General features: G+C 42.0%; 1 long non-coding RNA gene and 1 pseudogene across 2 annotated transcripts; one reads left to right on the top strand and one right to left on the bottom strand.

Annotated features, from left to right (window-relative positions):
- Positions 1 to 10,684: 10,684 nt before the first annotated feature.
- On the bottom strand, positions 10,685 to 15,118 carry LOC135507623 (uncharacterized). 2 transcript variants are annotated; one of them, XR_010450678.1, is made up of 5 exons: positions 14,938 to 15,108; positions 14,183 to 14,317; positions 13,958 to 14,092; positions 11,673 to 11,800; positions 10,688 to 11,552 (listed from the first exon to the last, which is right to left on the bottom strand). It is a non-coding gene; the product is annotated as an uncharacterized LOC135507623 (long non-coding RNA). The 2 variants fall into 2 exon arrangements; XR_010450677.1 differs by having other exon boundaries at positions 10,685 to 11,552; positions 11,673 to 14,092; positions 14,938 to 15,118.
- Positions 15,119 to 16,063: 945 nt separating this feature from the next.
- Positions 16,064 to 26,365, top strand: part of LOC135507627 (uncharacterized) — a 30,400-nt pseudogene continuing 20,098 nt past the window's right edge.

Here is a 26,365-nt window from a genome sequence, read left to right on the forward strand (position 1 = left end):
CACACCTGGTTGTCTAGGGCTTAATTGACGGGAAAAAGAAAACCTACAGGGTCTTGTCTAGGCCCTCCATGGAATGACTTTGACAACCCTGGGCAACATCATTATGATTCAGAAGAGGGTGAGTAATGAGATACATTTAAATTAGGTGGAGTATGAGCAGTAGCTAAATAGTGTGCTTAAAAATAACATGTGCAGAATGTGATCCGGATCTTTATCTTTTGAGAAAGACGATACCATAGGGACTGGAAGAGGCGGGGGCGAAATCTCTGTATTCTTAGTCGCAGCCTTATTTTAAGGAGCTTCGCCACCAAACAAGACCAACTTTGGTTGGTCAGCACCGGACTAAATCTGAACCAATCATAGACGTCTGTTTCACAAACACCCACAGTTTGAGGTTGTATTGTCTGTAGTATTATAAATGTTTGTAAAAATGTTTTATGATTGGGCAAAGACGGATTGCTATGAGTACAAAGCAAACATGTTAGTTGATTTGATTACTTGGCACTCTTAAATGGTTTGATAATTCAAAAAAGGTCACACACTTAAAAACAAAATTAAACTTGCCCAATGTCTTCTCAGCTGGTCGTCATGACAGTTTGCAATACCGCAAAGGAGAGATAGTGATGGCGCTCATTGACATTGTTCCACATGATAGCTATGAACTTTATAGCACGCTTCAGACAGCCACGGTGAATGATAAAACGTGTTGATGTAACTTTTTCACCTGACACGATTACTTTTAATTAAAGCCTATATAATGTTGGCTTGCATATGTATCGGATGTGAAACGCTAGTTTAGTTAGCGGTGGTGCGCGCTAAATAGTGTTTCAATCGGTGACGTCACTTCCTCTGAGACCTTGAAGTAGTAGTTCCCCTTGGTAAATTAAAAGCAGAAGGAGCCTTTATTAGATCTAGCAAAAAATGGATTGAGGAGGGAGAACAGAATTCATCCTATTTCTTTAGACTTGAGAAATTTCACTCCAAAAATAACACTATCCATAAGTTAAACATTGATGGTGTTATTACAGATGACCAAAAATTAATCGCTAAATACTGCAGCAATTTTTACAGAAAATTGTATAGCTCTACGTACTGTCAAGAATCCACAGATATGTTTTTTAACTCACTGAATAATGTTCACTCTATCAGTGATATAGAATCTAAACAGTGTGATGAACCCATTAAAGTTGAAGAGATTATAGAGTCTATCAAACATCTAAAGAACAATAAATCACCAGGTGTTGATGGAATTACATCAGAATTTTACAAATTATTTTCTGAACAAGTAGCTTCCTTCCTATTTGAAGTCTTTTTAGAGTATTAAAAACAATGTTCTCCCTCCTACAATGAGTCAGGGGTTAATAACACTGATACCTAAACCTAAAAAAGAAGTGCTGCTCATCGATAACTGGCGTCCAATTTGTCTTCTTAATAATGACTAAGATATTAGCCTCACTACTTGCAAAAATAATTAAAGAAGTCCTGGATGCAATCATTGATGAAACACAGTCTGGCTTCATGAGGAACAGACATATTTCTAACAATGTCAGACTAGTATTAGACATACTTGACTACTCAGACCTAATAACTGAGGAGAGCTTCATATTATTTTTAGATTTTTATAAAGCATTTGACACAGTAGAGCATCAGTTTCTCTTCCACTCCCTTGAGAGACTTGGCTTTGGGGATATTTTTCTGTAAGGCTATTAAGACTGTCTATGCAAATGGTAACAGCTCTATCAAATTGAAATATGGCACCTCACCTAGATTTGAGTTAAAGAGAGGACAATCTTGCCGAATTCCTCTCTCTCCATACCTGTTTTTATTAATCACCCAACTTCTTGCAAATTCTTTAAATGATAGTCCTGTACAAGGTATTTCCATAGCTGGTAAAGAAATTTATTATAAGCCAGCTGGCTGACGATACTACACTTTTTCTGAAAGATGCTAACCAAATTCCCATATCAATCAATGTGATACAATCCTTTTCCAAAGCATCTGGTCTATATCTTAACATTAATAAATGTGAACTCATAGCTGTCAAATATTGTGTGACACCTTCATATTATGGTATTCCAGTAAAAGAAGAACTTACATATTTAGGCATAACCATTACAAAGGATCAGAAGTCTAGAGGCTTACTAAATTTTAACCCTCTTATTAAAAAACCCCAGAAGAATCTAAATCAATGGCTACAGATGGACTATCTTTAAAAGATAGAGTCCTAATAACCAAGGCTGAAGGTGTCTCTAGACTAACATATGGTGCTCTATCTTTATATCTTGACCGTAAAATAAGCAAGGAGATAGACCAGATGCTTTTCAACTTTCTTTGGAGAAGCCGTACCCATTACATTAGGAAAACTGTTGTAATGAACACTTATGAGAATGGTGGACTGAATTTTCTGGACTTTACTACTTTAAATAATACTTTTAAGATCAATTGGATAAAAAAATTCCTAAGAAGACCCCTTCTATCTGGAATTTTATTCCTCATGTCTTCTCTACTTTTGGTGGCCTTAACTTTATGTTGTTTTGCAATTAAAAAAATTGACAAAGTTCCAGTGAAACTTTCTGCTTTTCATCGGCAGGTCTTCTGGTCATGGTCCTTAATTTATAAACACAATTTTTCTCCACACAGATATTATATATGGAATAATCGGGATATATTGTATAAAAATACCTCTCTGTTTTTAGAATATTGGTTCCGAAATAATATCCTATTGGTGAGCCAACTGGTAAATGCAGAGGGTCTTTTACTCAGTTATAAAGAATTCTTATCACTTTACAAGGTCCCTGTAACACCTAAAGATTTTGCAATTGTTTTAGATGCCATTCCCTCAGGTGTTGCTATGTTATTCAGGAACATGTCAAGACCTGACCCTCAGAGCCTACCTTCTCTTGACCCTGTTGACTCATCAGTAGGAAAGATTTGTTTCTCTTTTGGTCCATTCAACAACAGAGCGATACAAAATCCTGCTGAAACAAGGATCGTATCTATACCTTATGTCATGCCTTATTGGAATGGATTTATTGATAATATCTGTTGGAAAAAAGTTTGGATGTTGCCACACACATACCTACTTGTTAACAAAATTAAGGAAGTTTCCTTTAAAATGATTCATAAATATTATCCTGCCAACCACTATATGAAGAAGTTTAAGGAAAACATCAACTCAAATTGCTCCTTTTGTAATGACCATGCAGAAACAGTTGTGCATCATTTTTGGCATTCTATGCATGTAAGAAAACTGTGGCAAGACATCAGTAGGTTTGTAATTGAACACATTTATGAAGATTTTACACTATTGTGGAGAGATGTACTGTTTGGATTCTTTACATACAATAGAAATAAGCAGAATCATTTTTATGAAATTAATTTCACTATTCTTTTGGCCAAATTTCATATACACAAATGTATATTTACAAACAGAAAACCACATTTTCGTACCCTACAAAAATAAATGTAACTGTATTTTAAGACGGTTAAATGCTTTACTAACAAAAAAGCTGTTAGAATTGTAAGTATATGCATGTCCCTAAAGGTCCTTGTGTAATTGTAATGTGATATTGTACCCCCTAGCTCGATTGTCTATTGTTTGTAATCTATGTATGCTTGTGTTCCCTCGTGTGCTTTATGTATTGATTTGATATTAATAAAATATATATTTTTTAAATAGTTCCCCTTGCTCTGCAAGAGCCGTGGCTTTTGCAGAGCAAGGGGAACTACTACTTCAAGGTCTCAGAGCAAGTGACGTCACCGATTGAATCACTATTTAGCGCGCACCACCGCTAACTCAGCTAGCGTTTCACATCCGTTACACAACTTTTTATTTTATTTTTAATCAAATCTGATGGTTGTTAAAAGCGGAATTTTGACAATATTTCCGTTACATCAACACATTCGTCACTCAACTTTGTTGCGCTCCAAAGGGGATACATTGAAATAACATGTTGGTAATTAAATACTCGAATGTAAAACGTGTTTAGTTATTAGCCTAGTGGTTAAGTTTTTAGGCATATCATGTGAAATAATAGGGGTGGTCTGGAGTCGAACTAATATGACATAACCCCAGGTGTGTCCTCATTCCCTATTCAGATGCCCGTAGTATAACCTAACAAAATGCACACTGCCAAATGGCAGTGATAAACCAACACCGCTCTCAATAAATAGACATTCAGAAATTACATATGATATTCAATAGCAGGCAAACATAAACCAATCAGTATGGCACCAAGTCAATCAATACACTTAAACCGTAATTTCACCAAACATTAACAGTCAAACTGTGGAAACCTTTAAAAACCGGGGTACCCTCAACTACTAGAGCTCTGTAGTGTACGAATTCTACGTTGCGGGCCTGTGCTTCCTCCCTCAACTAGATGAAGAAGGGCAAGCGCAGTCCTTGTATTCAGTGCAGTGGTGCGCATTCAATGCAGCTAGCTAATGAATAAATGTTTATTGGTAGGCCTATTTGGTCGTAATTTTCTCAGGTTAAGCCTAACATTTCGCAAAGCTATACACGGCGTTGCAAGGCTGCCATTTTTAGATTGTTGGCTGAGGAATGGCAATAATGTAATTAATTGTTCAGTAATTAAAGTTGGAAACTCAAACATAGCAGATTGTCAAATTAATTTGAAATAGAACAGAATACTAATCAGCTACCAATTTATTTTAGTTGAATATACAACCGTCGTGTACAGGCTACCTGAACCTGCACGAACCAGTTGATTGGTGTTTATTCTGACGAAAGACACAAGGAAGCACATTAGATGTGCAGGACAACAGTATGTTGATGGCTGTAGATTTGTGATTAGTTGCTTGCATGTCAGTATTAGACGGGTATTTTGAAAATCAAATATATCATAATATTAAAAAAACACAATAAATCTAAGTACCTGACGATAGGCACAAGGGACTCTGCAAGGTGTTGAAAGCGTTCAACAGGGATGCTGGCCCATGTTGACGCCAGTGCTTCTCACAGCTGTGTTAAGTTGGCTGGATGTCCTTTGGGTGGTGGACCATTCTTGATACACACGGGAAACTGCTGAGCGTGACAAACCCAGCAACGTTGCATTTCTTGACACAAACCTGCAGGCTTGGCACCTACTATCATACGCCATTCAAAAGGCACTTCAATCTTTTGTCTTGCCCATTCACCCTCTGAATAGCAAACATACACAATCTGTCTCAATGCATAAAACTCAGTCTTTAACCTGTCTCCTACCCTTCATCTTTACTGATTGAAGTGGATTTAACAGGTGACATCAAAAAGGATCATAGCTTTCACCTCGATTATACAAAGATAAATATCGCTATATATATATATCTCTTGCTCTCAATATATATATATATGTGTGTGTGTATATAGAGCGATATTGCTCTCTCAGCAAAAAAATAAACGCCCTCACAGTCAACTGCGTTTATTTTCAGCAAATTAATGTGTAAATATTTGTATGAACATAACAAGATTCAACAACTGAGACATAAACTGAACAAGTTCCACAGACATTTAGTAACAAATGGAATATGTCCATGAACAAAGGGGGGGTCAAAATCAAAAGTAACAGTCTGTATCTGGTGTGGCCACCAGCTGCATTAAGTACTGCAGTGCATCTCCTCCTCATGGACTGCACCAGATTTGCCAGTTCTTGCTGTGAGATGTTACCCCACTCTTCCACCAAGGCACCTGCAAGTTCCCGGACATTTCTGGGTGAAAGGCACTAAGCCCTCACCCTCCGATCCAATAGGTCCAAGACGTGCTCAATTGGATTGAGATCCGGGCTTGTCGCTGGCCATGGCAGAACACTGACATTCCTGTCTTGCAGGAAATCACGCACAGAACGAGCAGTATGGCTGGTGGCATTGTCATGCTGGAGGGTCAGGATGAGCCTGAAGGAAGGGTACCACATGAGGGAGGAGGATGTCTTGCCTGTAACGCACAGCGCTGAGATTTCCTGCAATGACAACAGGCTCAGTCCGATGATGCTGTGACACACCGCCACAGACCATGACGGACCCTCCACCTCGATCCCGCTCCAGAGTACAGGCCTCGGTCTAACACTCATTCCTTCGACAAACAAAAATCCGACCTGCCTTACAACAGGCCTACAAGCCCTCAGTCCAGCCTCTCTCAGCATGTAGCGGACAGTCTGAGCACTGGTGAAAAGTGTGCGTTCCTGGTGTAATTCGGGCAGTTGTTGTTGCCATCCTGTACCTGTCCCGCAGGTGTGATGTTCGAATGTACCGATCCTGTGCAGGTGTTTTTACACGTGGTCTGCCACTGGGAGGATAATCAGCTGTCCGTCCTGTCTTCCTGTAGTGCTGTCTTAGGCGTCTCACAGTATGGACATTGACATTTATTTCCCTGACCACATCTGCAGTCCTCATGTCTCCTTGCAGCATGCCTAAGGCACGTTCACCCAGATGAGCAGGGACACTGGGCATCTTTCTTGTGGTGTTTCTGAGTCAGTAGAAATGAAAACTTAGGACACTAAAAAGGCCTAACTGTCACCTCAATTGCCTACTGTCTGTAAGCTGTTTGTCTTAACGACCGTTCCACAGGTGCACATTCATTAATTATGGTTCATTGAACAAGCATGGGAAACAGTGTTTAGACCCTTTACAATGCAGATCTGTGAAGTTATGTATTTAAAAAAATTATCTTTAAAAGACAGGGTTCTGAAAAGGGGATTTTTTTTGTTTGTTGCTGAGACACACACACACACCAGGACATGTACACATTGTAAATATGAAAATAGAATACAGTATTTCAGACGTAACCTACCACTTGCATGTCAATATCAGACTGGGAAGCATGACCAATGGCATAACACTTTATTGATTTGTGAATTCAACCAACCAATAGGAATACCTAAACATCAAATACATATTTCTGCCTTGCCAAGTGGAAACATAACTAACCCTGTTACACCGGCAACACGGTAACATTCACTGTCTTCTTAGTAAGCAACTCCAGTGTATATTTGGCCTTCTGTTTTAAGTTATTATTCTGCGGTAAGGTGAATTCTTCTCCCAGTGTCTGGTGGAAAGCAAACTGAACCTGGTTTTACTCTAGGATTTTGCCTGTGCTAACTCCCTAGTCCTTACAATTATAAGCATACCCATCACTTTACTTGAAAATATTGAGAGTAGTACTCAGTAATGTGTTGTATGCTTGGAGAAATCCAATAACACTTTGTATTCAAGACAAAAAGTGAATTGCTTTTTCACATTTTCTGCAGTATTACTTTAGTGTCTTGTTGCAAACAGGATGCATGTTTTGATTATTTTTAGTCTGTACAGGCTTCTTTCTTTTCACTCTGTCTATTAGGTTAGTATTGAGGAGTAACTACAATGTTGTTCTCCCATCACAGCCATTAAACTCTAACTGTTTTAAAGTCCCCATTGGCCTCATGGGGAAATCCGTGAGTGGTTTCCTTCTTACCCGGCAACTGAGTTAGGAAGGACGTCTATCTTTTTAGTGACTGGGTGTATTGATAGGAGTCTGAAGGACACAATTATTTAAATAAAAAATCATTATTTATAACCATGTCAATATCTTGACTATATTCCCTATTCATTTTGCAACTAATTTCATGTATGTATAAATGGAAAACAAGGACATTTCTAAGTGACCCCAAACTTTTGAACAGTAGTGTATCTCCCATACATACATGGGTTCCTTGAGGGGCGGTCCAAGGCGCTGTCAAGGTGCTGCATCGCAGTGACTTGCCTAGTTAAATAAATAAAATAAAACATTGTACCCTTGCACATTGATCTGGTTCCCTCTGTTATAGCTTCTTTCTTGTGTATTTTATTCCTCTTGTTACAATTTTTATAAAAAATAACTGCATTGTTGGGAAGGGCTCACAAGCAAGCATTTCGGCGCATATGACAAAGAACATGTTGATTCGATTTAGAAGAACGACGGTGTTGCAATTGTGGTGGGGATCATGATCCCGAGTTCCTGGAGTGCCCTGTAAGGGTGAAGGGGATGGAGGTGTCACAAGTTAAAGGTCAATCAAACTTCCTATGCCATTTTAAATAGGTGAGAAACCAAGTGACGCCCGCCGACGATATGGATATTGCAGCCAGTCAAAATATTCCCTGGTGTTAAAAAGGTAGATTTTGTGGCGTTCATTGCCACAGTTATAAACTGTACGGTTCAAGTGTCAAAGAAACTGGACATTATTGTGGCTGTGGCAGAAAAGTAGTTTGGACAACTGATCATCTTGAGCCTGTATCGGGATCAGATCTGTTTAATTTTTAACAGAAAATTAGTATTATTATTTGGGGGCGGGGTCATTTGTATGAATAGGTGCTAGCGAATGCAGCAGTGGCAGAGATTTGTAAACTCGTAGACGACGGCTATGCAGTGTTTCGTCTGGAAATAACAAAATACAAAAAGACAACAGGGGATTGCGGAGGAAACTACAGCTACTGGAACTGAAGGTGGCACGGGAGCGCGCAGAGAGGACAACCAGAGAGCGCGTCCTCGCCAGTCGTCCCAGTAGTGTCAAGATCTTCGACCGATACAGAGGAATGGCAAGAGGTACAGTTTTTAACCACATTGGGTTAAACACTTCGTCAGTTTTTGGATTTTATGAAATAGTTCCCCTGATTACTTAGCTATCTTGCACAAATATATCATCATATTCTTGATGTACTGCATGTCCTGTGACTAACTCATTGAAAACAATGATGAAAATCACCTCGTCACATGCACCGAATACAACAGGCGTAGACTTTACAGTGAACTGCTTACTTATGAGCCCTTTCCCAACAATGTAGTTAAAAAGTAAATAGTAGCACAATATAACAATAACGAGGCTTTATATGCATGTGACATATCAATCAATATATAAATAGAATATCAAAAAGTTAGTGTTACCTTACATCCTTCTAGACAGTGTCAATGGTGTATAATATACCATTTGAGCATTAACAGTAGCTAACCTAATCACCTCTTTTCCCCCAAACGCTCTCAGGTGAAGGACATCTCACTGGCAGCCACAGGAGCTTTGTGAAGTCAATGGGACACAATAGATGGAGAGAGAACCAACCAATCACTCTTGATGAGGGGAATGGAACCTCAACCCAGCATGTTATCATGATAGAGGTTAGTGTAATAGTGTTGCATAAAATATTAACGTTACTTTGTAAATCAAATGTCAGGTTTATATCAGTAAGGCTCCCCCTCAGTTATTCACTTGATTACATTGTCATTTATCTGCCATGGGGGAGCTTGTGAGACTTCCTTATGACATTGTTATTCAACTCATGAACCGATAATAACCTTTTCTCTTCTTGTCAGTCTGCAGATGCAGAGGCTGCAGGTCCTGGGGTCAAGCAGGAGAGGACTAAAGGAGAGAAGGAACCACAGCACATGGGAGACATCCAGACTGGAGTGCCCCCTGAAGCCACGGAGGACCCCATCTCCGCCCCAGCACCATCCATGACCCGACCCAGCATCACAGAGGTCAGTGGAACGCCGAACGCCGTCCTCAAGAGACATGGAGACATTAACTGCAACACACAGGCTCTTACACACAGGATCTGACCACAGCTCAGACCCAGAGAGACTTGGGCTAGGGCCATTGGGCTGTCCTTCTCCCTGCTCAGAGTACTTGCCAGTATTTCACCAGAGCAAGAGGACGGTTCATTCCTGTGGAGGCGGTGATTATGGTGACACATTAGACACTGGTGTTGATGTTCCGTCTTGTTCTTACGCTACAGAGATGGACCCTGACAACATGTCCATGGGGTTCAGACACAGGCTGATGTGTCAAGAGGGGACTGGAACCATTACACTAGTAGTGTATACTCTGAAAGGTTCCTAGATAAGAAAGGGGAGGTTATAGCCATAGATGAAGTCAAAGTTGAGGGTGACTCTCCTCTGACCTTGAAAGCAGACAAGACTCACTTAGGGGAAGGACACTCACAAGGCAGAGATTTCTTAGATTACAGGGAAAGCTTAGAGACAAATCCACATTTCGTGGCCCACTCCCCTTTACACACGCTCAGGGATCGTGACCCAGTGTCCACGTTGATGGGGCCTTCCGATTCACAGGGCAGCGTCCTTTTGGATCAGGTATTGAACTCAAAGGGCCAAGGGGAGGGGGAGCAACATCAGGCAATGGTAAAGAGAAACGGTTCCTCTGCATGTTCTGTAACAAAGGCTTCAGCTGCCTCCAGAAGGTGGAGATCCACCAGAGGGTCCACACAGGGGAGAAATCCTTCAGCTGTACCCAGTGTCATATGCGCTTCTCTCACTCGTCCAGCATGAAGAGGCACTGGAGGGTCCACACAGGGGAGAAATATTAAAGCTGCCCCGAGTGTAAGAAAGGTTTTCCCATCAGAACTACCTGAAGAGGCACCTTCAGGTCCACATGGGTGAAAGGCTGTTCACCTCCTAAGCAAAGTGGGAAGAGGTTCTCAGAGAGGAGCTACCTCAGGATACACCAGCAGAAAAACCATTCCACTAAATAACTTCTGACTTTTTAGATCAAACCCTGCATTAAAAGACAAAGATACATTTTCAGTATTGTCAGCAGAAAAGATCCACAGATGCATTTGGAATGACGAGTGACAGATTTCAGTGTTGAATATTCTTGGGTAGAATATTGCATCCAGACATTGTGATATATATATATATATATATATATATATATAAGGCATATTTACACCTAAAAAGTCTGTTACATATTGTGTAGGCTATATGATGTATATTACTTCCATTCAACTACTTCATTTTTCCCCCCAAGACAACTGTAATGAGAAAATGATTGCAGTTTATAAAATTTAGGGCTGTCCTCGACTAAAAAAAATAAAATAAAGTTAGTCGACCGAGTCGTCTGTTCTTTTGACAATCGATTGGTAGACATGTATTTTTTTAATACATAATGTTTTAATAAAATCAACTGTATGCACTGAGATTGTGTGATGCTTGCTCCTCAAGAAATGCTGGTGGCCATGACAGAAGCCAAACCTGAGTTGGTGGTTTGATGAGTGTTTGTTTGTCCTTGCCACCACCAAAACACACCCATCTGTCAGAACCTTGCCCACAACTGTTTCCCCCACTCAGTTACAACAAACAAACCTCCTGCAGGTTGAGCTCAATAACTACAGGCAGATATAGAGAAGCTTTGAATAGATCAGCAGCCTGAAGAGTAACATGAGATGAATGTAATTGCTAAATGTATGTATATATTCTGAACTAAGTGTTTTGCTAACTTTCAGATGTAGTCACAGGTCCGTGTAGAATAAACAACACTTCACATAATATTATAATATATAATAATTCCTGTGTGGTGTCCTGTTCACAACAGCAGTTCCCTGATCCTGGTGCAGAATACACAGGGTTTCTCCCTCCACATCTTGTCTGATCCTTTATTTTTTTTTATTGAATTAAATGGTAAAAGTTGTCTTGTAAAATGTTACTGCCGAGTGCCAGGTCTTTCTCCATTCAGAGACATCAGTATCAAGCCCGCCTGTCAGTCTGGACTTCACATCATCTTGCAAGTCTCCATGTGCTGCCTCCATACATGTTTCTATGAACACATACATACATAGTCACTGTTCTATTACCACTGACTGTTTACAAGGATAGATAATATCTGATAGTACCCATTTCTGTATGTTGAAGTTTGAAAAAGTCAGACTAAACCTACCTAATTCTGTTCTCCCTATTGACAACTGTTGGTGAGCAGGCAAAAGGTGAGGCTGAAGGTGAGGTTTTTTTCTACAGCTCCATTGATGGGCATAGCAGCATAGAGCAGCTCCTGGCCCCTCAAAGGTACTGGTGGGTCACACACACACAGAGCACTGATTACATTATCAATGGTGGTTCTAAATAGCCTGGTCCTGGTGGAACCAACCGGATCGCTTCGTTCACCTTTCTACTTCACTGCAGATATCATCAAAAGTGAAGTGAAATAGAATGGTAAAAAAGATCAGGCTGGACCCACCAGGCTAGGTTATGTCCTGGACATTATATGAAACAAATAATGTCAGTTTAAATCAAATGTTTTAAAATGGGGTTATTTTTACATTATGATGAGCCTGTGAAAGCTGTTGCCGTCGACAGGTGAAGATTGCTGGCCAGGTACTTGCCAACATGCTAGCTATATTTTAAAGACTTGTTACTGACTTTGAACACTTGTCAAACTACCTCACTGCCTGTTCATTGTTTATTTGGTGACTGAAAAACTTAAGGTACATGTGGTTCTCAGCAACTTGAACCAGCACTGAAATGTAAGCAGTGGGGTTAATGTCTTCCCCCTCTCTGCCATTTTCCTCAGGTTGAAGCACATCCCTAACACCCAGACAGATGTCAAGAACTTGGGAACCTCCTAACCACCAGGATAATCATCTTTGTTTAGGGGGTTTATTCACATGGTTAGATAGAGAATAACCTGGGTGGATCTATTTCTATCATGCAGAATTGTAGCTAAACTTGTAACTTGGGAAGCTCATTCAATAATACGGACGTGGGTGATTTCTGGGCCAGGTGACTGAACTGTGTACAAGTGTTTGTTCAATTTAGACCACAATTAGTTGAATGAGGTGTTGGAACAAAATCCTGTACACTCCTGTGTAAAGAACCTATGGCTGTCATGATTTCAACTGCATAAATACAGTTGCCATTTTATTTTGTTAATCTATGCATGTTTGTCATATGATTTCCAGGAGCCTGGTGAAGATGGATACAACCATACTCCAAGGCATGCTATTTCCCTACAACCAGCAGGAACATGGAGCACCCCATGTAAGTCATGCATGCATACACATAGATACCTTATGCACCATAAACCTGTCAACTCCTGGAGTAACTCCCTGTCAGAGAGACTGATTAGAGGGTTTTGCCAGAGGCCCTGGGCCAATGGGAGGTCAGGCATGAGGGCTTAGGGGTCAGACGGAGTGAGAGTGAAGTTAGACATGAAGATGCAACTTGAACCACAGAGTAAGGCTACCTTCAAACCTAAACACATGAAACACGTATCTGTTTGGTGAGGTAAAATGCTGTTTTACGTATGTAATTGGTTGATGGATAGTCTTTGGAACTTTTCTGACGGACAGCACAACACAAGTCTAGCCCCCCCGTCTTTTACGCATAATTTGTGTGATTGGAAGGCACCCTTATAACCCTCAATCGTCAATGTCAACTCTCTTACTGTACTCACTCAAACTAATGCACTCGCCTTCCTTTAAAAAAAGTCTCCCAGACTTTTATAAAAACTAAACATGTCCATCTCCCATCCCCAGGGGAGTCTGCTGGGCCATGGAACAGATTCCTGGTGCAGAATACACTAGAGCAGCACATCAAAAAAGCTGACAACATGGTGGTAGGTATCAGCAGAAAGTTGCATCCTTCCTCAGGGAAATATCAAGGCTTTAAAATGGTCAAATTTGGGGGAGGGATGACCACCAAATGCAATCAAGTTTTGTATAAACTACTCATGTTAATTTTTACAAAACCACGACTGTTTCAGCCTGGTCTTCTCATTTTGACGAACTACTATACTACTAACTACTACTTAAACATCTGACAACATGCAGACTTTATCCATCAAGACTGCACTTCTGATTCAAAGAGGTCTAAAAATCAATGCAAGTCTCATATCCAGGGTGAAAAAAGTATTATTCATATATAAAAGATATCACACAGGTGTGCCAACTAAAAGATATATATCCCAGACAAGCCTGAAGAATAGGACAAATAGGCTGTGTTTAGACAGGCAGCCCAAGTCTGACACTTTTTTCTCCCACCAATTAGTCTTTTGATCAATCAGCTCTGAAAAATGAACCAATGTGAAAAGATCTGGGATTGGTCAAAAGACCAATTAGTGGAAAAAATATCAGAATTGGGCTGCCTGTAAACACAGCCAGAGGCAAGTGAATATAAGTCTGTTCATGTATTCGTATAAGTGAGAATTTGAGTGGTTACATAAAGTACATGTTAAATGGCTATGAGACTTAATAAGGAGACTCTTGCTGTAATCAAAGGGAAGGTTCTGCTGAAGGCCCCCGTATTCAGTCAGGCAGCTTGAAGCATGTCACCATCCGGGCCCTTGTCACAGCAGGCTGAGGCCTGACAGGGAGATGACAATAAATACATTATTTACCTTGCATCACCAAAGCCGTGTTAGCATTTAGTGCACATGTTTCTGAACAAACCAACCATTTGCTTAGAGTCATTGATATAGATGGGCAATTCAAATTCAATATCTGGTTCATAAGCATTGACTTAATATCTCTAGGGTCCTGTGGTGGTCTGGCAGCATGCTGCTTTCTAGTGGTCTTACTCCCGCTCCACCTGAAATGCAATAACAAAAACATGAAAAACAATACGCTCAGTCAGTAAATTGGCTAATTAAACACTCATGTAATGTTCACACCAGCCAAATGATACCCAACCAATACAGCCGACTAGTCTATTTGCAGTGAAATTGGGAGTGGCATTTTTTCAGTCACCAATTAATCAATAAACAGGCAGTGGAATGAAGTAGTTTGTGTTCAAAAGTAACGTCTTTAAAATATAGCTAGCAAATATCGTTTTTATTTTCTAGAAACCTAGCTAACATTAGCTACACTTCATTGATGATGGTAGGAGTTCGCTAGCTTTTCCCCAGTACTTTCAATTTAACTCGATAGCTTGTTAAGTAATGGCATGTATATCAACTTTACCAATCAGCTGGTTAACTAGCAAATATATTCGGGTTCCCCTCGCATTTAAAGCTGCATGATAAAGTTTGCCATAGTAAAGCTATGATGAATGTCAGAAGCCAGATAACTAACCCTAGCGGCTGTCAATGCAATGGCTAGTCTGGAGTTCGTCTGAAATGTATCATTTTATTTCACATGATAAGCAAACTGTCATGCCTTTTCACAGCAACAACAACAACAAAAAATCGATGTACACATATAAACTATTACCTTCAAATAGATCATTTTGGTTTTATTTACTTCATTCTCTCTTGTTCAAGTGGGTAGCTATTTCCTGAGATTTGATTGATGGAACAACCCAGCCAATGGTTAGGCGGCTGTGGTTTTGGCAAAGGGAACTGATTGGTCAGGAGTAAAAGGTCCTGTCCCCAGAGCTGCAGAAATCGAATTTTTACTTGCGAAATCTCTTTCTTCAAATTTACAAATCTCTTTAGCGTGTCAACAGTAACAGAACGCGCGATTAAAAAACTGCAAGTGTATTTTTGATTCACAGCAGAATATTCATACTCGTAAAATGATTTGTAATCATTCTGAAAAATAAATTATGCTTACAAGTCTTGCTCCTCAAGCAAAGGGGAGGCTAATGACATCACATTTGACCATCAGGCCAACTATTGAGCAGTTGTCTAAAAAACACTATTTTGCTAAAAAAAAAAAGTTTTACCCTTTAGTGTGTGTGTACTGTATTTATACTTCGAACATCGTTTTTCAACAGGATTTTTTTTGTTTAATCGCTGGAGGACATCGTAACTGTTTCTGCTCAAAGGCTTATCTATCATCTGTGGTTTGGGACCTTTACAAACAGTCCTTGACCTCAAGCTGTTTACAGTAAATGGCCTGAAGGCTTCAGGTCTTGTGATGATTGGGTTGAAATATTAAACATGAACTAAAGTGCACCTGTACTTGATATTCCAGAATGACTGGTCTCCACAAATAGTGTCAGTGTTCAGCATTTTAATGTCTGTTTAAGAGGGTAATTAACCACATACCCCTCATTAACCATGTTTTTAGAGAGACAGTAAACCTAGGCAGTTGAATATTTACGTTACTGTGGTGATGTAAACCTAGATGGAATAAAGTCATTATATAATTGTTATATTCTGGCTAACACACTGTTCTTTCTAAGCAAGTCTTCTCAGATTCAAAGATACTGCACATAAAAGGTCGTGATTTGTTGTTGATTTCTATTTATGAATATTTCTGTTGTGGAGACACAATGTCTGTGCAATTTGTCTAATTTGTAATGGAATTAGCATTACCGTAGTTCAAAGAGCAGCACGCACACTTTTTTTTCATTTAATCACTCCCCAAGACGTCCACCAATGAAATCATTTTTCGTCGGTGTGGATGGGAAGTAAACAGTGACCAAGAACAATTTTCACGATAGTGTTTTTATTATTGTTATTTAGACATTTATTAACACAGGACTTGGTTTATCGATAGTACGTTATTTAGGTAACGCTAGATAGCTTCTAACTTTAGCTAGCTAACAACAACAATGGCTATGGGTTTTCACACTCAAATGGCCTCCATTATGGAGGTGCTAGCGAATGCAGCCGTGGCAGAGATCTGTAAACTCGTAGACGACGACTATGCAGTGTTTCGTTTGGAAATTTCTCAAAGCCAAAATGAAAACAGGGCATTGCGGAGGAAACTACAGCTACTAGAATTGAAGGTGGCACGGGAGCGCGCAGAGAGGACAATCAGAGAACGCGTCCTCGTCAGTAGTGACAAGATCCTTGACCGATACAGAGGAATGGCAAGAGGTACATTTTGCCCCATTCCCCTCTGCGCATGTTGGATAGTATGCAGTAATTCCCCTGATTACAACTTAGCTATCTGTCAATAAGTTATGAGAAGTGTTACCTAACAGACAGTGTCAATAGTGTACAATTGAGCATTGACAGTACCTAACCACCTCTTTTCCCCCAATCACTCTCAGGTGAGGGACATCTCTCTGGAGGCCACAGGAGCTTTGTGAAGCCAGCGGGACACAATACATGGAGCGATGACCAACAAATCACTGTTGATGAGGGGAGTGGAACCTCAACCCAGCACGTTATTGTGATAGAGGTTAGTGTAATAGTATTACATCAAAATTACAGTACATGAAATGTGTCCAGTTTTATTTCAGAAAGACTCCCCTCAGCTATTCACTTCCTGACATGCAACATCCTCATTTATCTGCCATAGGGGAGCATGTGAGACTTCCTTAAGACATTATCCAATTAAACTCATGTGCTGACAATAACCTCTTTCTTGTGTCAGTCTGCAGATGCAGAGGCTGCAGGTTATGGAGGATCGTCTCTGGTCAAGCAGGAGAGGACTGAAGCAGAGGACCCACAACACAGCAGAGACATTCAGACTGGAGCAACGTCTGGAGTGGTGCTCCCTGTAGCCACGGAGGACCTATCCACCGTCGCTGCGCCTCAGCCCAGAACCCGACACAGCATTACGGAGGTCAGTGGAATGCCAAACGCCATCCTCAAGTCAGAGACAGAGACTTTAACTGTAACACAAAGGCTTTTACACGCAGTACCTGACCACAGGTCAGACCCAGGGAGACTGGGCTGTCCTCCTGCTCCTGGCTCAGAGTATTTACTTTATGGTAACCCGAGCCCAAGGACTGTTCATTCCCATCGGGACTCAGGTGACGCGTTAGAGACTGGCAGTGATCCGTCTTGTTCTTACGCTACTGAGATGGAGCCTGGCAACATGCCCTTGGGTTTAGAAACACACACTGATCTGTCTAGAGGGGACTGGAACCGGTACAGTAGTAGTGTATACTCTGAAGGGTGCCTAGATAAGAAAGAGGCAGGTCTGGTCGTGGATGAAGTGACCATGAAAGTGGAGGGCGACGTTCCTCCAACATGGAATGCAGATAATCACCTAGGAGATGGACACTTACAGGGCAGAGATTTCTTAGATTGCAACGAAAGCTTAGAGACAAATCCAAATGTTGCAACCCACTCCCCTTTACACGTGTTCGGGGATTGCAACCCAGTGTGTACGTTGATTAGGCATTCTGACTCAGACAGACGTGTCCTTTTCAATCAGGTATTGAACTCAAACGACAGGGCTAGAGCCCAGGCTCAGGGAGGGGGAGCCACATCAGGCAATTGTAAAGAAAAACGGTTCCTCTGCATGTTCTGTAACAAAGGCTTCAGCAGCCCCCAGAAGGTGGAAATCCACCAGAGGGTCCACACAGGGGTGAAACCCTTCAGCTGTACCAAGTGTCACATGTGCTTTGCCCAGGCTAGTGACCTGAAGAGACACCAGAAGGTCCACACAGGGGAGAAACCATTTGGCTGCCACCTGTGCCGGGCCAGTTTTTCCCACTCGTTCAACCTGAAGAGGCACCAGAAAGTCCACACAGGGGAGAACCCTACAGCGGCCCCTAGTGTGAGAAGAGGTTCTCCCACCAGCTGAAGATGCACCTTGAAGGTCCACATGGGATAGAGGCCGTTCACCTTTACGCACTGTGGGAAGAGGTTCTCAGAGAGGAGCAACCTCAGGATACACCTGCATAAAGACCCCTTTTGCCCTCAGAACAGCCACAATTCTTCAGGCCATGGACTCTACAATGTGTCAGAAGCGGTCCACAGGGATGCTGGCCCATGTTGACTCCAGTGCTTCTCACAGTTGTCGGGTTGGCTGGATGTCCTTTGGGTGGTGGAACATTCTTGATAGACATGTAAACTTGAGTGAGAAAAACCCTGCAGCGTTGCAGTTCTTGACATTCAAACCGATGCGCCTGGCACCTACTACCATATCCCATTCAAAGGCACTTAAATATTTTGTCTTGTCTGGTCTCCCTCTGAATGACACACATACACAATCCATGTCTCAATTGTGTCAACGCTTAAAAATCTACCCAGATCTGAAATGGATTTAAAATAATTGCGTCATGTATAATGGAAACGGCAGAAATAGCAGACATTTTCTAGAGATTGACAACATTTATATCCGTTCGACCGGTGGATTTTTCTTCTGTCTAATTTTCTTTGTGACAAATTAGGACGTAAACTGTTTTTCAAAATAAATTGCAGAATCATTTAAGGTACGCAGGGCACGTGATGTCACCGTGTAACAATAAAGCTCCACTCCACATTTTAATTCTAAATGCCAACTGCTTGCAAAATACATTTTCAACTGTAAAAATGTTTCTTTGCAGAACAAGGATTGTCCTAAATTTCAAGAGCGCCTGAATTGTTTCACCTTGCTTTTCTGGTTGGCTTTAAGTTTCACGATCCAATTATTTCAGATCGACAGGAGTGCACGTTTCACTATGGCACAGACCATGGCGATACATTGGCACTTGAGAGTTATTAGTATATGAGTAAATTCTTGCATTCTATCCATGGGGGCTTTCGTAGACTACCTGAGACATGAAAGAGATAGGTGGGAGGGCATACAGGCTCGCCAATTTATGAATGTGCAAACTAAATGGGTAATGGAAACACTTCAACCACTACATTTTTATTTGACACTATAGGTTCTTGCGATGTTAAATTTTTTTTGAAAATGAAAAAAAAACAAAACAGGTGTGACTTCATTACGTCCAGGTGTTTCCATTTATCTATCTTGTGTCGATGAAGACGCACACTAGCAGGCAATTGTCGCGTCTATTTTCTATGCTAACGTTCTAAATGTCGACAACAAAAAAATGACTGGACAAGTTAATGAAAACACTAGCTTTGTCACTAAAAGGACGTGTTCCTAATGTGTGTACACTCAGTGCATAAGCCTAAAGTCTGTTACATGTTGTGTTTGTACTGTGTTGGCTATATGATGTTCACAAAGTGCCTGTTTCATTACTTCAATCCAACTACTTACTGCATTCAGAAAGAAAAAAATATTAAGTTTATGCAAGTCTTTAGTTGAGATGGGCATGTGTGGTTTTCATGTGGTTTATTTAAAACTTGTACATGTTTAATAAACACAGTTGGACCTTTTTGTTTTAAGACTTTCATTGAGACTATCTTTAGTATACATCACATCTGATCCCACCCTATTCTACATATACCCGACAGCGCTTGATAACCAGTATACACTTACAAAATATACCCACACACCTACTGTACACGTCAAAATAGCTTTGTCAGGATTTTCTGACTTTTGAATTATCATAGCTGACAAAGTTTTAACAACAATGAAGTTCATCTGTAACTACAGTATAGGACTAAAATGTAGTGGGGATGGGTAAACACTTTGGATCAATACTTGCAAACACAGGGGTATAAAAATACTTTAAAGTAATACTTTTTATTTTATGTTGGGGTATCTGTACTTTACTATTTATATTGGACTACTTTTACTTCACTACATTCCTAAAGAAAATGCTGTATTTTTTTACTCCATACATTTTGTAACGGTTTTGACTTGAGGTTATTATTTATAGGGGTGCCAGGTAGGTTGTGCCTACCAGAGAAAACATTGGTTTCTCCTTTTAGTTTGGGAGGGAATGAGTCCCATCTGGTCCGTCAAGTCTACACCAATACGAAGGACTTGTGCAAAAGTCAGGATGGAAATAAACTTTTCATAAACTCTTAAAACATTGGAAAGAACTTCAAAAAGAACTATATTCTTTTGCGTGGGTTGTATTAGCAACATCAATGATTACACACACATAATTATATCACAATGAGTTCTGGTTCTTCTAGAAAAATGTCCTGTACCTCGGGCTTAAAAAGAGTCCAGCCCGGTAAAGGAGTTCAGGGAACTCCCGTGACCTTAGTCAAGCAATGTTTGTCCGTTCATTCAGTGTAGCGTAAACCCAGTATTAATCATACAATCCATATAACAATTATTTTACCACAGAACTTTAAAGCGTATCAACTCTTACTAAGTCCTCAACTACAACTAACTACATAAATCATCACCGTATACATGACATCAAAACAAATGAAATACCGTATACAAAAAGGTTGTAGTCAGTCAGACAATCCAATCCGCCAATAGATCTCCAGCGGAGAAAGGCCACGAAGAACAGAGAGGTGTAGTCCACGGACGCAAAGAGTGGATCCGATCCTGGGTAAACTCTATTAGGCTACAAAACACACGTTTAACGGCAACAAAACAACGGAATAGAGAAGCGTCGGGAACTGAGGGTTGAACACATCCTCCTTCACGTCTCCATCACAACCCCACTTTTGCGCAGCTGATGCTGGCTATTTAATTGGGAATTAAAGGGAAAGCGCCCTATTGGAAGGAGCTGCACTGAGACGGTTCAGAAAAATTCAGGGCCGTCACACACCCCCTCCCCTGGAAAAAGCCGACCATTGCACTGGAAGGCACATCTTGGTCGGGGAAACCGAGAAAGGTCTCCTCATCACTTTCCTCTACAAAAATATTCATGACTTTTTGGAGCTCGCGCTCCTCAGCTGAGGGGTCACAGGCCTTAAGGTGTGAGACTTCTGGGTCTGGGAATCCGAGAAAAGTCTCCTCACGTTCCTCTTCAAAGATATCCAGGACCTTGCGGCGCTCAATCGCCTCCAATTCCTCAGCCGAGGGGTAACGGGCCTTAAGGCGTGAGACATGGACAACGCGCATATCATCACCCGTGTCCTCTTTCACCACTCGGTAGTTCATTTGCCCATCTGCTCCACAATCCTATATGGTCCTTGCCATTTAGGAGCGAGCTTGGCCGAGAAGAATTGTTCAGCTTTCGAGTAAGGATGAGAGCGACACCTGATCACGAAGCTGGAACTGCATGTCTCGTCTGTTCTTATCATAATTTCTCTTCTGCTTGAGTCGAGCCTGGATCATGTTCTTTGAGACGAGCTCTCAAGTCATGGAGATGGAGTACCTGGTCATAGCAAGCAGCGTCTGGAGTAAGCTGCTGGGGCTGTAGCACCATATCCAAGGGTCCTCGGGAGGGGACGACTTAGGTTCAGCTCTGCAGGTGTGACTCCAGTGGACTCTTGCACAGCAGAATTCAGGGCAAATCGAAACTCGTGAAGGTGCTTGTCCCAGTGTTTGCTGGGTCCCTACATAGGAAGCAATCATTGTCTTCAAGGTTCGATTTACTCTCTCAGTGAGATTGGTCTGTGGGTGATAGGCCGTGGTCAACTTCTGTCTCAGGTTCCATCTTTGGCAGGTCTCCTCAAAGAGATCAGAGACAAATTGGGAACCTCGATCAGACAGGATGTAATCAGGCACTCCCCAGCGAGTCAGGATCTCTTTCGTAAGGATGTTAGAGACGGTCCTTGCTGTGGCCTGACGCAGGGAAAAGAGTTCCACCCACTTTGAATAATAATCAACAAAAACAAGCATGTACACATTCTGATTGGAGCTTCTAGGAAATGGACCCATCAAATCCACTCCTAACATTTCCCAAGGTCGGGTAACCACCGTTTGCTGCAACTTGCCAGCAGGCTTTCTACCTTCTGTACATTTGACAAACCTGACAGTTTCGGATGTGTGACTTCACATCCATACTCAGATGTGGCCAGTACAGTAACGCTTGCAACCGCTTGTAGGTTTTGAACCTGCCCAAATGACCAGCTAATGGGTCTTCATGGAAATGTTGAAGCAGTTGTAGGCGTAGAGTTTCAGGTATGCACAATTGGTAGAGGGTTCTGTGAGGTAGTTGTACAACACGGTAGACTTTGTCTTCCATGATGGTCAGCTTTGTGGTAGGATTGATCATCTTTTCTCCATCTTCCAGGATAGTCTGGTACAACGCCTGTACTTCTGGATCATCCTGTTGGGCTTTCCGTATGGCCTCATCAGAGATGGGAAAGTCAGCTTTTGGTGAGTCTCGACTGCTTGACAGAACAGTAGCACATGTAAGATGAGGGCCACCGTTATCACAAGCAGGAGCTCTGGACAAGGCATCTGGAACAGTGTTGTATTTTCCTTTCCTGTATTCTACTGCAAAGGTGAACTCTTGCAACCGTAGAGCCCATCTTATGAGTCTGGTACTTGGTTTGTTGGTCTTGAACACCCACACAAGGGAGGAATGGTCAGTGACCACAGTGAAGTGTCTTCCCTCCAGGTAGTACCTCCACTTTTCCAAAGCCCAGACAACTGCAAGGCACTCTTGCTCGGTTGTGGAGTAGTTCCGTTCTGCTCCATTCAATGTCCGACTGGCGAACGCTAGCACTTCTTCAGTGCCAAGTCCAGTCTGCTGGACTAGGACAGCACCAAGTCCAACACCACTTGCATCAGTGTAAACAACAAAAGGGCTATCAAAGTTGGGATGACCTAAAATGGGAGGTGTGACGAGGTGTCGTTTCAGGGTTTCAAAGGAGGTCTGGCACTCTGCCATCCATTGGAATTTCACTCCTTTTCGCTTCAACGCGTTGAGGGGTTCTGCCACCTGGGAGAAGTTCGACACAAACCGATGGTACCATCCAGCCATACCAAGGAACCGTTGAAGGGCCTTGAGTGTGGTTGGCACAGGGAAGTCTTGTACAGCCTTTGTCTTTTCAGGATCCACATGAATGCCATCAAAAGACACAATATGCCCAAAGAACTTCAGGGAGGTTTGGCAGAAGTTGCTCTTCTTCATATTCAAGGTCAGACCAGCTTCTCTTAGCTTGTCCAACACTGCTTGAAGATCTTGAACGTGTTGTTCTCTGTTCTGGGAGTAGATAATTATATCATCCAGGTAGACCAAACAGATCTTCCCTTTGAGCTCACCTAACGCAATCTCCATGAGTCTTTGGAAAGTGGCAGGGGCATTCTTTAATCCAAAGGGCATCACCTTAAAGGAAAACAAGCCCTCAGCACAGACAAAAGCAGTCTTGTCCTTGCTTTCCTGGTCCATCTCAACCTGCCAATAACCACAATTGAGGTCAAGGGTAGTGAACACAACAGTGCCAGACAATTACTCCAGGATCTCATGGATGGTGGGAAGAGGATAGGCATCAGTCTGGGAAACATTGTTGATCTTCCTATAGTCCACACAAAATCTAAGACCACCAGTCTTTTTTGGGATGAGGACAACCGGAGCAGCCCAGGGAGAGGAGGAACGTTCTATTATATCTTGTGTTAACATATCATTAATGAGTCCCTTTTTGATGATTAACTTCGCTGGGGACAAACGATATGGCTTTTGCTTGATTGGCATTTCCTGTGTAAGGAATATTTTGTGCTTCAGGAGCCCGGTGCGTCCCAGCTTTGAAGTACATACATCAGCATTATTCTGCAGCTGTTCCAACAGCCTTAACTCCCCTGGCTGTTCCTGCTGAGCTCTTCTCACAGCCTGTAAAAGGAGATTGTCAGAAGGATTATCAAGGGTTAGTGGTAACGGAGCAACGGCAGAGAAGACTGCCACATTTGAACCCCAATCATGTAACTTTGTAGCTTCTGATGGGAAGAAATGCTTCTTGCTCGGATTGTATGGAAACCAGTAGCAATTGTGTGCGATATCAATCTGGACACCACTGAAGTACATGAAATCAATTCCCAACACGACAGGAAAAGCAAGGTTCCTGGTTTGTAGGATAACAGAAGGAATCATATAGGAGCGGTTACACAGGCGGAACTCTACCTCACTCCATCCAAGTGGTTGTCTAGCCTCACCATCAGCCAGATAGAGTGGACCTTCTGTCCACGGCTTCAAGTTGTATTGTGGACCTTTAACCTCCTTCCACAGTTTCTCATTGAGCAGTGTGTAGGATGACCCGGTATCCAAGATGGCTCTTCCTGTCCATGGGCCTATGGACAGGGGTAACACCAGTTGGTTCGGTATTAACTGAAAGGAAGGGGATGTTGAAGGGGGGGCGTATGCAGTGACTCTTGGGATATCAGCTCTGGTTAAAGCACCCAGAGTAGGATGGTCATTCCTGTGAAAAGAGTTAGGTGTGTTGGCCTGTTGTGATTTGTGGTTTCTGGAAGGGTGTACTTGATACGGTCTTGGACATGCAGCTGAAGAATGTCCCTTTTGGCTACATCTCCAACAGAACATGAGAGGGGTCTTGGCTGGAGACTCTGGCTGTTGTTGATGGTCTGTCTGGGGTAACTGTTTGGGTGTCTGTTTCTTTCTCTGGTCATATTGCTGTTGGCATTCTCTGTCCTTCTCAAACTGCTGTCCCAAGCGAACCAGTCCATCGACAGTGGTGACTCGTTCTCGGAGTTGACTGGCTAGTAGTGGGTTGATGTTCTTCAAGATCAATTTAATGACCTCTTCCTCCTCAATGCCAGGTTTCCACCTTCTGCACAGGGAGTGGTAACCGTATGCAAAGTCACGGATACTCTTTCTCTCTTTGTACTCGATTTCTGACTCTGTCTGCCAATTCATCTGTGTAGTCCTCAGACAGAAATGCAGAGGAAAACTTGGCCTCAAAGTCAGCCCAGGAGGTTGTGGTGAGACGTGCCACATCCCACCAGTCTCGACATGTCCCATGCAACACATTCCTCAATGTGGCAAAGAGTTCTTCGTCAGCCAGGGGATTGAGGGCAAGAAAGTCACGACATCTTTCTAGATACATTAGTGGATCAGGACTGTCATCTTTTTTCCCAAAGGTGGGAAATTGCAATTTAATGGGCATCGCCCCTACATGACGTCTACTCAAATCACCATGAACAAACGAGCTAGGAGGGATTGAGGAAGTAGAGGGGGAGAGCGTTATCGGACAATGAAAATGAACACCAGGATGCATGGTGGATTGCATCCTGCAAGGGGTAGCTGCAGTATGGCCTGGTCTTGGCTGTTCAGAGGTGCCAGCTTGGCCCTCAGTGGTCTGAACAGAAGTGGATACCAGAGAAACTCTGTGTAAGGAGTTGTGCCTAATGGAGGCCATGTCCACAGACACGTCATCCAACATTTTAACACAATTAGAGAGCTCTGTCTGCAAGTGGTCTACAGTGTTAACCATGGGAGAAAAAAACAGAATTAACGTCCTTGAGGACCTCAGTGTGATGATGTTGCAGGCGCCATTGGAGAGTGGCAGTGAGTTGGTTTCGTTGGTAGTCAAACTGCCTGTCCAGGGCACCAGTAATTTCCCGTCTTCCACTCTCACTGAGCTCTGTCAGCGTGTGGGTTAGAGTGCTCAGTGAGTTTCTGAATTCCATGGCACTCTGTTGTTGCTCTTCCCTCAGACATTTGAATTTATGGTGGATAAGAGTTTGGAGATGTTGTTGAGTCCGACGAATATCAAGGATGTCACCTTGAAGTTGTAAGACTACAACCTCTGGAGATAAACCAGACAATGGAGGAAGGTTGGGTGTCAGAGGGAGGGATAGCTCAGTACTTCCACACAGATCCATGTCAATAAGTGAGTAACTGGTTAGACTTCCTGTGGCCTGTGGTTCAGACCAAGCATTCAGATTCCCAGGGCTCTGGGCCAAATCAACTCCATTATCTCCATTCACATTATGATTTGTATTGTCAGCTTGATGGTCAGAATGGCCCTGTGTATTCCCATTGACAGGTATGACATGAATGAGCACATTATCTTGGGGTGAATCCATTGTTTTAATTCCACACAAAAGATTTGCTTTGGTTAGTTCTCAATGTTAAGCTGTCCCATCTGGGGTGTCATTTTTTTATGTAACGGTTTTGACTTGAGGTTATTATTGATAGGGGTGCGAGGTAGGTTGTGCCTACCAGAGAAAACATTGGTTTCTCCTTTTAGTTTGAGAGGGAATGAGTCCCATCTGGTCCGTCAAGTCTACACCAATACAAAGG

Source organism: Oncorhynchus masou, chromosome 21 (genome assembly GCF_036934945.1).
Source record: "Oncorhynchus masou masou isolate Uvic2021 chromosome 21, UVic_Omas_1.1, whole genome shotgun sequence".
NCBI classification, from domain to species: domain Eukaryota; kingdom Metazoa; phylum Chordata; class Actinopteri; order Salmoniformes; family Salmonidae; genus Oncorhynchus; species Oncorhynchus masou.